Raw genomic sequence first — 15,035 nt, 5'->3', positions numbered from 1 at the left:
CTGGGAGGTCCGGGCCCAACTCCGAAAAAAACGCTTTTATATTCGCTCCTTAGGGAACCTGTCAGTCATTAACTTTAATGTTAGCGTCCTCCAGCTGCACAGTGAGACCCAACCAGGAATAAAAGTCCAGTAACACCAGAACAAACATCCCTGCGGGGGCAGAGAGCGCGGCGCAGCGACAAACAAGCGCGGTTCTGCAGCTCGGACGTGGCGGATGGGTTGGGGTCGGTCGCTGTATCTGACACCTGTCGGGCGGTGGAACATTTATTTCTCTGAGAATCTGGTAAAAGTTTATTAGCGGCATTATACGGATTTACGAGACATTGGCCTCATCCATCTGCTGCCAACACCAAAGTGTATTCTGTAGAGAATATGGAAGCTTTCCCCGCACAGCGTGAGTCATCACCTTCTACATCTCCAAAATCTGCCCAACGCTATCATCCCCCGCTATGAGTCCTACCTGCTCCCCACCAACTGCACCGGCAGCGCCGCACCGGGAGCTGAGTGACTCCAGATTAGATGCATTGTATATTGGAGCTTCAGGTGGTCAGAAATCCACCATGGGGCCCGTGAGTCAGGGGGACCGGTGTCAGCGCCGGAAACGGGCCCCAACCCAGCATCACACATTCAACTGAATCAGCATCACAGATACCAATATGGTTGTGTGGCACCCCAGGGTTCAGTTGCCACAAATATACCTGTACCTGGGCAGGGAAGGATCTCCACATCAGGTAATCCCACATACAACATTTCCACTCCAAGCCTGGAGGGGCAGCTCTATAAGTCGAGTTCAGGTGAGGTCCCCTTTAAATCCAGGTTTGGAGGCGGAGTCAGACAGACAGATGACACTTGGAGAAAAGAGACCGTGCGAGCGGAGAGTGAGGGGAGACATCAAAATGGAGAGGGCTGTGCTTAGCCCGCACAAGTAACTGTGTGACCGCCTGAAGGATCAAGAGTGAGGCAAAAGAGGAGTGACCGGGGAGGTGGAGCCAGAGCGGTTCATCCCCAAGGAACGGCGCTGATTATCGGACACCGGCGTCCGAGATTGTGAGGGATCTTATCTGCCCAGAAATAAAGACCGGGGGCCAGGGAGACTGCAGATCTCCTGGCCGCAGCAGCACCTGAAGGCAAAGCCGCTACACAGAGCTTAGGGACCGCAGTGAGTACAGCAGTGCCCCTTAGAGAAGCTCCCGCCGCCTGCCATACAGGGGAAGACAGTGAGTACAGCAGTGCCCTCTAGAGGAGCTCCCGCCGCCTGCCATACAGGTGAAGACAGTGAGTACTGCAGTGCCCCTTAGAGAAGCTCCCGCCGCCTGCCATACAGGTGAAGACAGTGAGTACAGCAGTGCCCCTTAGAGAAGCTCCCGCCGCCTGCCATACAGGTGAAGACAGTGAGTACAGCAGTGCCCTCTAGAGAAGCTCCCGCCGCCTGCCTTACAGGTGAAGACAGTGAGTACAGCAGTGCCCCTTAGAGAAGCTCCCGCCGCCTGCCATACAGGTGAAGACAGTGAGTACAGCAGTGCCCCTTAGAGGAGCTCCCGCCGCCTGCCATACAGGTGAAGACAGTGAGTACAGCAGTGCCCCTAGAGAAGCTCCCGCTGCCTGCCATACAGGTGAAGACAGTGAGTACAGCAGTGCCCCTTAGAGGAGCTCCCGCCGCCTGCCATACAGGTGAAGACAGTGAGTACAGCAGTGCCCCTAGAGAAGCTCCCGCCGCCTGCCATACAGGGGAAGATAGTGAGTACAGCAGTGCCCTCTAGAGGAGCTCCCGCCGCCTGCCATACAGGTGAAGACAGTGAGTACAGCAGTGCCCTCTAGAGAAGCTCCCGCCGCCTGCCTTACAGGTGAAGACAGTGAGTACAGCAGTGCCCCTTAGAGGAGCTCCCGCCGCCTGCCATATAGGTGAAGACAGTGAGTACAGCAGTGCCCCTTAGAGAAGCTCCCGCCACCTGCCATACAGGTGAAGACAGTGAGTACAGCAGTGCCCCTTAGAGGAGCTCCCACCGCCTGCCATACAGGTGAGGACAGTGAGTACAGCAGTGCCCCCTAGAGAAGCTCCCGCCGCCTGCCATACAGGGGAAGACAGTGAGTACAGCAGTGCCCCCTAGAGAAGCTCCCGCCGCCTACCATATAGGTGAAGACAGTGAGTACAGCAGTGCCCCTCAGAGAAGCTCCCGCCGCCTGCCATACAGGTGAAGACAGTGAGTACAGCAGTGCCCCTTAGAGAAGCTCCCGCCGCCTGCCATACAGGTGAAGACAGTGAGTACAGCAGTGCCCCTCAGAGAAGCTCCCACCGCCTGCCATACAGGTGAAGACAGTGAGTACAGCAGTGCCCCTCAGAGAAGCTCCCGCCGCCTGCCATACAGGTGAAGACAGTGAGTACAGCAGTGCCCCCTAGAGAAGCTCCCGCCGCCTGCCATACAGGGGAAGACAGTGAGTACAGCAGTGCCCCCTAGAGAAGCTCCCGCCGCCTGCCATACAGGTGAAGACAGTGAGTACAGCAGTGCCCCTCAGAGAAGCTCCCGCCGCCTGCCATACAGGTGAAGACAGTGAGTACAGCAGTGCCCCTCAGAGAAGCTCCCGCCGCCTGCCATACAGGGGAAGACAGTGAGTACAGCAGTGCCCCCTAGAGAAGCTCCCGCCGCCTACCATACAGGTGAAGACAGTGAGTACAGCAGTGCCCCCTAGAGAAGCTCCCGCCGCCTGCCATACAGGTGAAGACAGTGAGTACAGCAGTGCCCCTCAGAGAAGCTCCCGCCGCCTGCCATACAGGTGAAGACAGTGAGTACAGCAGTGCCCCTTAGAGAAGCTCCCGCCGCCTGCCATACAGGTGAAGACAGTGAGTACAGCAGTGCCCCCTAGAGAAGCTCCCGCCGCCTGCCATACAGGTGAAGACAGTGAGTACAGCAGTGCCCCTTAGAGAAGCTCCCGCCGCCTACCATATAGGTGAAGACAGTGAGTACAGCAGTGCCCCTCAGAGAAGCTCCCGCCGCCTGCCATACAGGTGAAGACAGTGAGTACAGCAGTGCCCCTTAGAGAAGCTCCCGCCGCCTGCCATACAGGGGAAGACAGTGAGTACAGCAGTGCCCCCTAGAGAAGCTCCCGCCGCCTGCCATACAGGTGAAGACAGTGAGTACAGCAGTGCCCCTCAGAGAAGCTCCCGCCGCCTGCCATACAGGTGAAGACAGTGAGTACAGCAGTGCCCCTTAGAGAAGCTCCCGCCGCCTGTCATACAGGTGAAGACAGTGAGTACAGCAGTGCCCCTCAGAGAAGCTCCCGCCGCCTGCCATACAGGTGAAGACAGTGAGTACAGCAGTGCCCCCTAGAGAAGCTCCCGCCGCCTGCCATACAGGGGAAGACAGTGAGTACAGCAGTGCCCCTCAGAGAAGCTCCCGCCGCCTGCCATACAGGTGAAGACAGTGAGTACAGCAGTGCCCCTCAGAGAAGCTCCCGCCGCCTGCCATACAGGTGAAGACAGTGAGTACAGCAGTGCCCCCTAGAGAAGCTCCCGCCGCCTGCCATACAGGTGAAGACAGTGAGTACAGCAGTGCCCTCTAGAGGAGCTCCCGCCGCCTGCCATACAGGGGAAGACAGTGAGTACAGCAGTGCCCCTCAGAGAAGCTCCCGCCGTCTGCCATACAGGTGAAGACAGTGAGCACAGCAGTGCCCCTCAGAGAAGCTCCCGCCGCCTGCCATACAGGTGAAGACAGTGAGTACAGCAGTGCCCTCTAGAGGAGCTCCCGCCGCCTGCCATACAGGGGAAGACAGTGAGTACAGCAGTGCCCCTTAGAGAAGCTCCCGCCGCCTGCCATACAGGTGAAGACAGTGAGTACAGCAGTGCCCCTAGAGAAGCTCCCACCGCCTGCCATACAGGTGAAGACAGTGAGTACAGCAGTGCCCCTTAGAGAAGCTTCCGCCGCCTGCCATACAGGTGAAGACAGTGAGTACAGCAGTGCCCCTTAGAGAAGCTCCCGCCGCCTGCCATACAGGTGAAGACAGTGAGTACAGCAGTGCCCCTCAGAGAAGCTCCCACCGCCTGCCATACAGGTGAAGACAGTGAGTACAGCAGTGCCCCTCAGAGAAGCTCCCACCGCCTGCCATACAGGGGAAGACAGTGAGTACAGCAGTGCCCCTCAGAGAAGCTCCCGCCGCCTACCATATAGGTGAAGACAGTGAGTACAGCAGTGCCCCTCAGAGAAGCTCCCGCCGCCTACCATATAGGTGAAGACAGTGAGTACAGCAGTGCCCCTCAGAGAAGCTCCCGCCGCCTGCCATACAGGTGAAGACAGTGAGTACAGCAGTGCCCCTTAGAGAAGCTCCCGCCGCCTGCCATACAGGTGAAGACAGTGAGTACAGCAGTGCCCCCTAGAGAAGCTCCCGCCGCCTACCATATAGGTGAAGACAGTGAGTACAGCAGTGCCCCTCAGAGAAGCTCCCGCCGCCTGCCATACAGGTGAAGACAGTGAGTACAGCAGTGCCCCCTAGGAAGCTCCCGCCGCCTACCATATAGGTGAAGACAGTGAGTACAGCAGTGCCCCTCAGAGAAGCTCCCACCGCCTGCCATACAGGTGAAGACAGTGAGTACAGCAGTGCCCCTTAGAGAAGCTCCCGCCGCCTGCCATACAGGGGAAGACAGTGAGTACAGCAGTGCCCCCTAGAGAAGCTCCCGCCGCCTGCCATACAGGTGAAGACAGTGAGTACAGCAGTGCCCCTCAGAGAAGCTCCCGCCGCCTACCATACAGGGGAAGACAGTGAGTACAGCAGTGCCCCCTAGAGAAGCTCCCGCCGCCTGCCATACAGGTGAAGACAGTGAGTACAGCAGTGCCCCTCAGAGAAGCTCCCACCGCCTGCCATACAGGGGAAGACAGTGAGTACAGCAGTGGCCCTCAGAGAAGCTCCCGCCGCCTGCCATACAGGTGAAGACAGTGAGTACAGCAGTGCCCGTTAGAGAAGCTCCCGCCGCCTGTCATACAGGTGAAGACAGTGAGTACAGCAGTGCCCCTTACAGAAGCTCCCGCCGCCTGCCATACAGGTGAAGACAGTGAGTACAGCAGTGCCCCCTAGAGAAGCTCCCGCCGCCTGCCATACAGGTGAAGACAGTGAGTACAGCAGTGCCCGTTAGAGAAGCTCCCGCCGCCTGTCATACAGGTGAAGACAGTGAGTACAGCAGTGCCCCTTACAGAAGCTCCCGCCGCCTGCCATACAGGTGAAGACAGTGAGTACAGCAGTGCCCCCTAGAGAAGCTCCCGCCGCCTGCCATACAGGGGAAGACAGTGAGTACAGCAGTGCCCCTTAGAGAAGCTCCCGCCGCCTGCCATACAGGTGAAGACAGTGAGTACAGCAGTGCCCCCTAGAGAAGCTCCCGCCGCCTACCATATAGGTGAAGACAGTGAGTACAGCAGTGCCCCTCAGAGAAGCTCCCGCCGCCTGCCATACAGGTGAAGACAGTGAGTACAGCAGTGCCCCCTAGAGAAGCTCCCGCCGCCTACCATATAGGTGAAGACAGTGAGTACAGCAGTGCCCCTCAGAGAAGCTCCCGCCGCCTGCCATACAGGTGAAGACAGTGAGTACAGCAGTGCCCCTTAGAGAAGCTCCCGCCGCCTGCCATACAGGGGAAGACAGTGAGTACAGCAGTGCCCCCTAGAGAAGCTCCCGCCGCCTGCCATACAGGTGAAGACAGTGAGTACAGCAGTGCCCCTCAGAGAAGCTCCCACCGCCTGCCATACAGGGGAAGACAGTGAGTACAGCAGTGCCCCTCAGAGAAGCTCCCGCCGCCTGCCATACAGGTGAAGACAGTGAGTACAGCAGTGCCCCTCAGAGAAGCTCCCGCCGCCTGCCATACAGGTGAAGACAGTGAGTACAGCAGTGCCCGTTAGAGAAGCTCCCGCCGCCTGCCATACAGGTGAAGACAGTGAGTACAGCAGTGCCCCCTAGAGAAGCTCCCGCCGCCTGCCATACAGGTGAAGACAGTGAGTACAGCAGTGCCCCTTAGAGAAGCTCCCGCCGCCTGCCATACAGGTGAAGACAGTGAGTACAGCAGTGCCCCCTAGAGAAGCTCCCGCCGCCTGCCATACAGGTGAAGACAGTGAGTACAGCAGTGCCCCTTACAGAAGCTCCCGCCGCCTGCCATACAGGTGAAGACAGTGAGTACAGCAGTGCCCCCTAGAGAAGCTCCCGCCGCCTGCCATACAGGTGAAGACAGTGAGTACAGCAGTGCCCGTTAGAGAAGCTCCCGCCGCCTGTCATACAGGTGAAGACAGTGAGTACAGCAGTGCCCCTTACAGAAGCTCCCGCCGCCTGCCATACAGGTGAAGACAGTGAGTACAGCAGTGCCCCCTAGAGAAGCTCCCGCCGCCTGCCATACAGGGGAAGACAGTGAGTACAGCAGTGCCCCTCAGAGAAGCTCCCGCCGCCTGCCATACAGGTGAAGACAGTGAGTACAGCAGTGCCCCTCAGAGAAGCTCCCGCCGCCTGCCATACAGGTGAAGACAGTGAGTACAGCAGTGCCCCCTAGAGAAGCTCCCGCCGCCTGCCATACAGGTGAAGACAGTGAGTACAGCAGTGCCCCCTAGAGAAGCTCCCGCCGCCTGCCATACAGGTGAAGACAGTGAGTACAGCAGTGCCCCTCAGAGAAGCTCCCGCCGCCTGCCATACAGGTGAAGACAGTGAGTACAGCAGTGCCCCCTAGAGAAGCTCCCGCCGCCTGCCATACAGGTGAAGACAGTGAGTACAGCAGTGCCCTCTAGAGGAGCTCCCGCCGCCTGCCATACAGGGGAAGACAGTGAGTACAGCAGTGCCCCTCAGAGAAGCTCCCGCCGCCTGCCATACAGGTGAAGACAGTGAGCACAGCAGTGCCCCTCAGAGAAGCTCCCGCCGCCTGCCATACAGGTGAAGACAGTGAGTACAGCAGTGCCCTCTAGAGGAGCTCCCGCCGCCTGCCATACAGGGGAAGACAGTGAGTACAGCAGTGCCCCTCAGAGAAGCTCCCGCCGCCTACCATATAGGTGAAGACAGTGAGTACAGCAGTGCCCCTCAGAGAAGCTCCCGCCGCCTGCCATACAGGTGAAGACAGTGAGTACAGCAGTGCCCCTTAGAGAAGCTCCCGCCGCCTGCCATACAGGTGTAGACAGTGAGTACAGCAGTGCCCCCTAGAGAAGCTCCCGCCGCCTGCCATACAGGTGAAGACAGTGAGTACAGCAGTGCCCTCTAGAGGAGCTCCCGCCGCCTGCCATACAGGGGAAGACAGTGAGCACAGCAGTGCCCCTCAGAGAAGCTCCCGCCGCCTGCCATACAGGTGAAGACAGTGAGTACAGCAGTGCCCTCTAGAGGAGCTCCCGCCGCCTGCCATACAGGGGAAGACAGTGAGTACAGCAGTGCCCCTCAGAGAAGCTCCCGCCGCCTGCCATACAGGTGAAGACAGTGAGCACAGCAGTGCCCCTCAGAGAAGCTCCCGCCGCCTGCTATACAGGTGAAGACAGTGAGTACAGCAGTGCCCTCTAGAGGAGCTCCCGCCGCCTGCCATACAGGGGAAGACAGTGAGTACAGCAGTGCCCCTCAGAGAAGCTCCCGCCGCCTACCATATAGGTGAAGACAGTGAGTACAGCAGTGCCCCTCAGAGAAGCTCCCGCCGCCTGCCATACAGGTGAAGACAGTGAGTACAGCAGTGCCCCCTAGAGAAGCTCCCGCCGCCTACCATACAGGGGAAGACAGTGAGAACAGCAGTGCCCCTTAGAGAAGCTCCCGCCGCCTGCCATACAGGGGAAGACAGTGAGTACAGCAGTGCCCCTCAGAGAAGCTCCCGCCGCCTGCCATACAGGTGAAGACAGTGAGTACAGCAGTGCCCCCTAGAGAAGCTCCCGCCGCCTACCATATAGGTGAAGACAGTGAGTACAGCAGTGCCCCTCAGAGAAGCTCCCGCCGCCTGCCATACAGGTGAAGACAGTGAGTACAGCAGTAACCCTTAGAGAAGCTCCCGCCGCCTGCCATACAGGGGAAGACAGTGAGTACAGCAGTGCCCCCTAGAGAAGCTCCCGCCGCCTGCCATACAGGTGAAGACAGTGAGTACAGCAGTGCCCCTCAGAGAAGCTCCCGCCGCCTGCCATACAGGTGAAGACAGTGAGTACAGCAGTGCCCCTCAGAGAAGCTCCCGCCGCCTGCCATACAGGTGAAGACAGTGAGTACAGCAGTGCCCCTTAGAGAAGCTCCCGCCGCCTGCCATACAGGTGAAGACAGTGAGTACAGCAGTGCCCCTCAGAGAAGCTCCCGCCGCCTGCCATACAGGTGAAGACAGTGAGTACAGCAGTGCCCCCTAGAGAAGCTCCCGCTGCCTGCCATACAGGGGAAGACAGTGAGTACAGCAGTGCCCCTTAGAGAAGCTCCCGCCGCCTGCCATACAGGGGAAGACAGTGAGTACAGCAGTGCCCCCTAGAGAAGCTCCCGCCGCCTGCCATACAGGTGAAGACAGTGAGTACAGCAGTGCCCCTCAGAGAAGCTCCCACCGCCTGCCATACAGGGGAAGACAGTGAGTACAGCAGTGCCCCTCAGAGAAGCTCCCGCCGCCTACCATATAGGTGAAGACAGTGAGTACAGCAGTGCCCCTCAGAGAAGCTCCCGCCGCCTACCATATAGGTGAAGACAGTGAGTACAGCAGTGCCCCTCAGAGAAGCTCCCGCCGCCTGCCATACAGGTGAAGACAGTGAGTACAGCAGTGCCCCTTAGAGAAGCTCCCGCCGCCTGCCATACAGGTGAAGACAGTGAGTACAGCAGTGCCCCCTAGAGAAGCTCCCGCCGCCTGCCATACAGGTGAAGACAGTGAGTACAGCAGTGCCCCTCAGAGAAGCTCCCGCCGCCTGCCATACAGGTGAAGACAGTGAGTACAGCAGTGCCCCCTAGGAAGCTCCCGCCGCCTACCATATAGGTGAAGACAGTGAGTACAGCAGTGCCCCTCAGAGAAGCTCCCGCCGCCTGCCATACAGGTGAAGACAGTGAGTACAGCAGTGCCCCTTAGAGAAGCTCCCGCCGCCTGCCATACAGGGGAAGACAGTGAGTACAGCAGTGCCCCCTAGAGAAGCTCCCGCCGCCTGCCATACAGGGGAAGACAGTGAGTACAGCAGTGCCCCTCAGAGAAGCTCCCACCGCCTGCCATACAGGGGAAGACAGTGAGTACAGCAGTGCCCCCTAGAGAAGCTCCCGCCGCCTGCCATACAGGTGAAGACAGTGAGTACAGCAGTGCCCCTCAGAGAAGCTCCCACCGCCTGCCATACAGGGGAAGACAGTGAGTACAGCAGTGCCCCCTAGAGAAGCTCCCGCCGCCTGCCATACAGGTGAAGACAGTGAGTACAGCAGTGCCCGTTAGAGAAGCTCCCGCCGCCTGTCATACAGGTGAAGACAGTGAGTACAGCAGTGCCCCTTACAGAAGCTCCCGCCGCCTGCCATACAGGTGAAGAAAGTGAGTACAGCAGTGCCCCCTAGAGAAGCTCCCGCCGCCTGCCATACAGGTGAAGACAGTGAGTACAGCAGTGCCCCCTAGAGAAGCTCCCGCCGCCTGCCATACAGGTGAAGACAGTGAGTACAGCAGTGCCCCTCAGAGAAGCTCCCACCGCCTGCCATACAGGGGAAGACAGTGAGTACAGCAGTGCCCCCTAGAGAAGCTCCCGCCGCCTGCCATACAGGTGAAGACAGTGAGTACAGCAGTGCCCCCTAGAGAAGCTCCCGCCGCCTGCCATACAGGTGAAGACAGTGAGTACAGCAGTGCCCCCTAGAGAAGCTCCCGCCGCCTGCCATACAGGTGAAGACAGTGAGTACAGCAGTGCCCCTCAGAGAAGCTCCCACCGCCTGCCATACAGGTGAAGACAGTGAGTACAGCAGTGCCCCCTAGAGAAGCTCCCGCCGCCTGCCATACAGGTGAAGACAGTGAGTACAGCAGTGCCCGTTAGAGAAGCTCCCGCCGCCTGTCATACAGGTGAAGACAGTGAGTACAGCAGTGCCCCTTACAGAAGCTCCCGCCGCCTGCCATACAGGTGAAGACAGTGAGTACAGCAGTGCCCCTCAGAGAAGCTCCCGCCGCCTGCCTTACAGGTGAAGACAGTGAGTACAGCAGTGCCCCCTAGAGAAGCTCCCGCCGCCTGCCATACAGGTGAAGACAGTGAGTACAGCAGTGCCCCTTAGAGAAGCTCCCGCCGCCTGCCTTACAGGTGAAGACAGTGAGAACAGCAGTGCCCCTTACAGAAGCTCCCGCCGCCTGCCATACAGGTGAAGACAGTGAGTACAGCAGTGCCCCTAGAGAAGCTCCCGCCGCCTGCCATACAGGTGAAGACAGTGAGTACAGCAGTGCCCCTCAGAGAAGCTCCCACCGCCTGCCATACAGGGGAAGACAGTGAGTACAGCAGTGCCCCTCAGAGAAGCTCCCGCCGCCTGCCATACAGGTGAAGACAGTGAGTACAGCAGTGCCCCTCAGAGAAGCTCCCGCCGCCTGCCATACAGGTGAAGACAGTGAGTACAGCAGTGCCCGTTAGAGAAGCTCCCGCCGCCTGCCATACAGGTGAAGACAGTGAGTACAGCAGTGCCCCCTAGAGAAGCTCCCGCCGCCTGCCATACAGGTGAAGACAGTGAGTACAGCAGTGCCCCTTAGAGAAGCTCCCGCCGCCTGCCATACAGGTGAAGACAGTGAGTACAGCAGTGCCCCCTAGAGAAGCTCCCGCCGCCTGCCATACAGGTGAAGACAGTGAGTACAGCAGTGCCTCTTACAGAAGCTCCCGCCGCCTGCCATACAGGTGAAGACAGTGAGTACAGCAGTGCCCCCTAGAGAAGCTCCCGCCGCCTGCCATACAGGTGAAGACAGTGAGTACAGCAGTGCCCGTTAGAGAAGCTCCCGCCGCCTGTCATACAGGTGAAGACAGTGAGTACAGCAGTGCCCCTTACAGAAGCTCCCGCCGCCTGCCATACAGGTGAAGACAGTGAGTACAGCAGTGCCCCCTAGAGAAGCTCCCGCCGCCTGCCATACAGGGGAAGACAGTGAGTACAGCAGTGCCCCTCAGAGAAGCTCCCGCCGCCTGCCATACAGGTGAAGACAGTGAGTACAGCAGTGCCCCTCAGAGAAGCTCCCGCCGCCTGCCATACAGGTGAAGACAGTGAGTACAGCAGTGCCCCCTAGAGAAGCTCCCGCCGCCTGCCATACAGGTGAAGACAGTGAGTACAGCAGTGCCCCCTAGAGAAGCTCCCGCCGCCTGCCATACAGGTGAAGACAGTGAGTACAGCAGTGCCCCTCAGAGAAGCTCCCGCCGCCTGCCATACAGGTGAAGACAGTGAGTACAGCAGTGCCCCCTAGAGAAGCTCCCGCCGCCTGCCATACAGGTGAAGACAGTGAGTACAGCAGTGCCCTCTAGAGGAGCTCCCGCCGCCTGCCATACAGGGGAAGACAGTGAGTACAGCAGTGCCCCTCAGAGAAGCTCCCGCCGCCTGCCATACAGGTGAAGACAGTGAGTACAGCAGTGCCCTCTAGAGGAGCTCCCGCCGCCTGCCATACAGGGGAAGACAGTGAGTACAGCAGTGCCCCTCAGAGAAGCTCCCGCCGCCTACCATATAGGTGAAGACAGTGAGTACAGCAGTGCCCCTCAGAGAAGCTCCCGCCGCCTGCCATACAGGTGAAGACAGTGAGTACAGCAGTGCCCCTTAGAGAAGCTCCCGCCGCCTGTCATACAGGTGAAGACAGTGAGTACAGCAGTGCCCCTTAGAGAAGCTCCCGCCGCCTGCCATACAGGTGTAGACAGTGAGTACAGCAGTGCCCCCTAGAGAAGCTCCCGCCGCCTGCCATACAGGTGAAGACAGTGAGTACAGCAGTGCCCTCTAGAGGAGCTCCCGCCGCCTGCCATACAGGGGAAGACAGTGAGTACAGCAGTGCCCCTCAGAGAAGCTCCCGCCGCCTGCCATACAGGTGAAGACAGTGAGCACAGCAGTGCCCCTTACAGAAGCTCCCGCCGCCTGCCATACAGGTGAAGACAGTGAGTACAGCAGTGCCCCCTAGAGAAGCTCCCGCCGCCTGCCATACAGGTGAAGACAGTGAGCACAGCAGTGCCCCTTACAGAAGCTCCCGCCGCCTGCCATACAGGTGAAGACAGTGAGTACAGCAGTGCCCCTCAGAGAAGCTCCCGCCGCCTGCTATACAGGTGAAGACAGTGAGTACAGCAGTGCCCTCTAGAGGAGCTCCCGCCGCCTGCCATACAGGGGAAGACAGTGAGTACAGCAGTGCCCCTTAGAGAAGCTCCCGCCGCCTGCCATACAGGTGAAGACAGTGAGTACAGCAGTGCCCCCTAGAGAAGCTCCCGCCGCCTGCCATACAGGTGAAGACAGTGAGTACAGCAGTGCCCCTCAGAGAAGCTCCCGCCGCCTACCATATAGGTGAAGACAGTGAGTACAGCAGTGCCCCTCAGAGAAGCTCCCGCCGCCTGCCATACAGGTGAAGACAGTGAGTACAGCAGTGCCCCCTAGAGAAGCTCCCGCCACCTGCCATACAGGTGAAGACAGTGAGTACAGCAGTGCCCCCTAGAGAAGCTCCCGCCGCCTACCATATAGGTGAAGACAGTGAGTACAGCAGTGCCCCTCAGAGAAGCTCCCGCCGCCTACCATACAGGGGAAGACAGTGAGAACAGCAGTGCCCCTTAGAGAAGCTCCCGCCGCCTGCCATACAGGGGAAGACAGTGAGTACAGCAGTGCCCCTCAGAGAAGCTCCCGCCGCCTGCCATACAGGTGAAGACAGTGAGTACAGCAGTGCCCCCTAGAGAAGCTCCCGCCGCCTACCATATAGGTGAAGACAGTGAGTACAGCAGTGCCCCTCAGAGAAGCTCCCGCCGCCTGCCATACAGGTGAAGACAGTGAGTACAGCAGTAACCCTTAGAGAAGCTCCCGCCGCCTGCCATACAGGGGAAGACAGTGAGTACAGCAGTGCCCCCTAGAGAAGCTCCCGCCGCCTGCCATACAGGTGAAGACAGTGAGTACAGCAGTGCCCCTCAGAGAAGCTCCCGCCGCCTGCCATACAGGTGAAGACAGTGAGTACAGCAGTGCCCCTCAGAGAAGCTCCCGCCGCCTGCCATACAGGTGAAGACAGTGAGTACAGCAGTGCCCCTTAGAGAAGCTCCCGCCGCCTGCCATACAGGTGAAGACAGTGAGTACAGCAGTGCCCCTCAGAGAAGCTCCCGCCGCCTGCCATACAGGTGAAGACAGTGAGTACAGCAGTGCCCCCTAGAGAAGCTCCCGCTGCCTGCCATACAGGGGAAGACAGTGAGTACAGCAGTGCCCCTTAGAGAAGCTCCCGCCGCCTGCCATACAGGGGAAGACAGTGAGTACAGCAGTGCCCCCTAGAGAAGCTCCCGCCGCCTGCCATACAGGTGAAGACAGTGAGTACAGCAGTGCCCCTCAGAGAAGCTCCCACCGCCTGCCATACAGGGGAAGACAGTGAGTACAGCAGTGCCCCTCAGAGAAGCTCCCGCCGCCTACCATATAGGTGAAGACAGTGAGTACAGCAGTGCCCCTCAGAGAAGCTCCCGCCGCCTACCATATAGGTGAAGACAGTGAGTACAGCAGTGCCCCTCAGAGAAGCTCCCGCCGCCTGCCATACAGGTGAAGACAGTGAGTACAGCAGTGCCCCTTAGAGAAGCTCCCGCCGCCTGCCATACAGGTGAAGACAGTGAGTACAGCAGTGCCCCCTAGAGAAGCTCCCGCCGCCTACCATATAGGTGAAGACAGTGAGTACAGCAGTGCCCCTCAGAGAAGCTCCCGCCGCCTGCCATACAGGTGAAGACAGTGAGTACAGCAGTGCCCCCTAGGAAGCTCCCGCCGCCTACCATATAGGTGAAGACAGTGAGTACAGCAGTGCCCCTCAGAGAAGCTCCCGCCGCCTGCCATACAGGTGAAGACAGTGAGTACAGCAGTGCCCCTTAGAGAAGCTCCCGCCGCCTGCCATACAGGGGAAGACAGTGAGTACAGCAGTGCCCCCTAGAGAAGCTCCCGCCGCCTGCCATACAGGTGAAGACAGTGAGTACAGCAGTGCCCCTCAGAGAAGCTCCCGCCGCCTACCATACAGGGGAAGACAGTGAGTACAGCAGTGCCCCCTAGAGAAGCTCCCGCCGCCTGCCATACAGGTGAAGACAGTGAGTACAGCAGTGCCCCTCAGAGAAGCTCCCGCCGCCTGCCATACAGGGGAAGACAGTGAGTACAGCAGTGCCCCCTAGAGAAGCTCCCGCCGCCTGCCATACAGGGGAAGACAGTGAGTACAGCAGTGCCCCCTAGAGAAGCTCCCGCCGCCTGCCATACAGGTGAAGACAGTGAGTACAGCAGTGCCCCTCAGAGAAGCTCCCGCCGCCTGCCATACAGGTGAAGACAGTGAGTACAGCAGTGCCCCTCAGAGAAGCTCCCGCCGCCTGCCATACAGGGGAAGACAGTGAGTACAGCAGTGCCCCCTAGAGAAGCTCCCACCGCCTGCCATACAGGGGAAGACAGTGAGTACAGCAGTGCCCCCTAGAGAAGCTCCCGCCGCCTGCCATACAGGTGAAGACAGTGAGTACAGCAGTGCCCGTTAGAGAAGCTCCCGCCGCCTGTCATACAGGTGAAGACAGTGAGTACAGCAGTGCCCCTTACAGAAGCTCCCGCCGCCTGCCATACAGGTGAAGAAAGTGAGTACAGCAGTGCCCCCTAGAGAAGCTCCCGCCGCCTGCCATACAGGTGAAGACAGTGAGTACAGCAGTGCCCCCTAGAGAAGCTCCCGCCGCCTGCCATACAGGTGAAGACAGTGAGTACAGCAGTGCCCCCTAGAGAAGCTCCCGCCGCCTGCCATACAGGTGAAGACAGTGAGTACAGCAGTGCCCCCTAGAGAAGCTCCCGCCGCCTGCCATACAGGTGAAGACAGTGAGTACAGCAGTGCCCCTCAGAGAAGCTCCCACCGCCTGCCATACAGGGGAAGACAGTGAGTACAGCAGTGGCCCTCAGAGAAGCTCCCGCCGCCTGCCATACAGGTGAAGACAGTGAGTACAGCAGTGCCCCTT

Source organism: Anomaloglossus baeobatrachus, chromosome 7 (genome assembly GCF_048569485.1).
Source record: "Anomaloglossus baeobatrachus isolate aAnoBae1 chromosome 7, aAnoBae1.hap1, whole genome shotgun sequence".
NCBI classification, from domain to species: domain Eukaryota; kingdom Metazoa; phylum Chordata; class Amphibia; order Anura; family Aromobatidae; genus Anomaloglossus; species Anomaloglossus baeobatrachus.
The sequence above is the reverse complement of the archived record's forward strand: the minus strand, read 5'-3'. Positions refer to the sequence as shown.